This window comes from Brassica oleracea, chromosome C5 (genome assembly GCF_000695525.1).
Source record: "Brassica oleracea var. oleracea cultivar TO1000 chromosome C5, BOL, whole genome shotgun sequence".
Classification (NCBI taxonomy): Eukaryota; Viridiplantae; Streptophyta; class Magnoliopsida; order Brassicales; family Brassicaceae; genus Brassica; species Brassica oleracea.
This window is the reverse complement of record NC_027752.1, coordinates 6,536,044-6,537,339: the sequence shown is the minus strand read 5'-3', so window position 1 is coordinate 6,537,339 and position 1,296 is coordinate 6,536,044. Positions and strand designations below refer to the sequence as shown.

Below are 1,296 nucleotides of genomic sequence, written 5' to 3'. Positions count from 1 at the left end.
AACAGACACAACACACAAAGACTAATATCAAACACAACAACACAATTTACACACATGCAAAATAACATACAATCGCTATACAATCTCTAAATTAAATATGTACCTTCGGCTTCTCGGTTTAGCTCCTCTGCTCTAACTCGAAGACGAAGTGGTGACGGGATTCACTGTCGGACGACTATGCATGCAACGAAGGAGAAGCTCCGGTGCTTGATCTAAGAAAAAAACTCGTCTGAAAGCTAAATAATTGGTTAGAGCCGACAATATAACTCGACAACAAACCACAAGAATATTTCCTTACCTGTGACATGCATGGAGCGCATGAGAGCCTAGAACCACCGTCGATGAAGAACCCATGGTCAGAGTTGGATTTTCTTATTCGGTGGAAAGTGAATTCACAAACTTCTTCTGATGGCTCGAAAAAGCTCCACGGTGCCTCTCTCTCTCTCTCTCTCTCTCTCTCTCTCTCTCTCTCTCTCTCTCTCTCTCTCGTTGATTCATGTGAAAGCAGAAATTGAGACCAAGGATTGTGGGTCTTCAAAATCTCGTAGGTTAACCTTTCGGTTCATCCCGCTTTTGGCCCGTCCCGCAATTTTACGGGCTTACCAAATGAAAGCTCAATCCCGTTCCGCAGCAAATCTTTACGGATCAGGCCCGCGATTTAGGTCCTAGATTGCCATCCCTACTTAAGTAATAGACGTCTGAATTTAGCGGACTAACCACTTGGATAAAGACACTCGATTTAAAAGTAGAAAAAAAAGAGTTATCACTAATCAATTATCATCATTCATCAACGGTATGATCCAAGAAAAGTGAGGGTATTTATGTAAATCCATGTCCATTGACCCCTTTAATTGGGCCCAGAAAGGCCTAGTTTTAAACTTTGCCAACACATAGATCCCAACGACACCGTTTTCAACCGAAACTTAATTAATTAGATTCTCTCTCTCTCTCCTTCTTCATCTCAGGCTAATGGGTATCACTGTCAGTGGAACCGTTGAGGAGTCTAATATCCACTGTGACCTACTCTGCTTTTAAGCCTCTTTGGTCATTGATCTTGTTCGAAGACTTTAAAGGACAACCATCGAAGAACAAGAAGAGTAGGTTCGGTACTGATCGTTTCATTTTGAGGTTGACGTTTATTTTTCCTTTTTCTTACTCCATTTATTTTGATTAAAAAAAAATGTCTGCTTTTGATTTTTGTAGTTAGATCTGGCTACTCGCTCGATCGCTGATTTTTGTTTTACCGCTTTCCTCAACTTAATTGCATTGAAAGGTTGAGACTTTTTTTTTTTTTTT

The 1,296-nt window shown here is 40.4% G+C and overlaps 1 protein-coding gene across 5 annotated transcripts in view; it reads left to right on the top strand.

Moving 5' to 3' along the window:
* The first annotated feature begins 937 nt into the window (after positions 1 to 937).
* Positions 938 to 1,296, top strand: part of LOC106295130 (protein IQ-DOMAIN 31) — a 3,453-nt gene continuing 3,094 nt past the window's right edge. The window contains exon 1 of one of the 5 annotated variants that reach the window (XM_013730937.1): positions 938 to 1,097. The gene's annotated coding sequence lies outside the window, so the exon portion shown is untranslated. Of the gene's footprint in view, positions 1,129 to 1,151; positions 1,274 to 1,296 lie in introns of those variants that run through there. The other 4 variants (XM_013730936.1, XM_013730933.1, XM_013730932.1 and 1 more) reach the window with 4 other exon arrangements.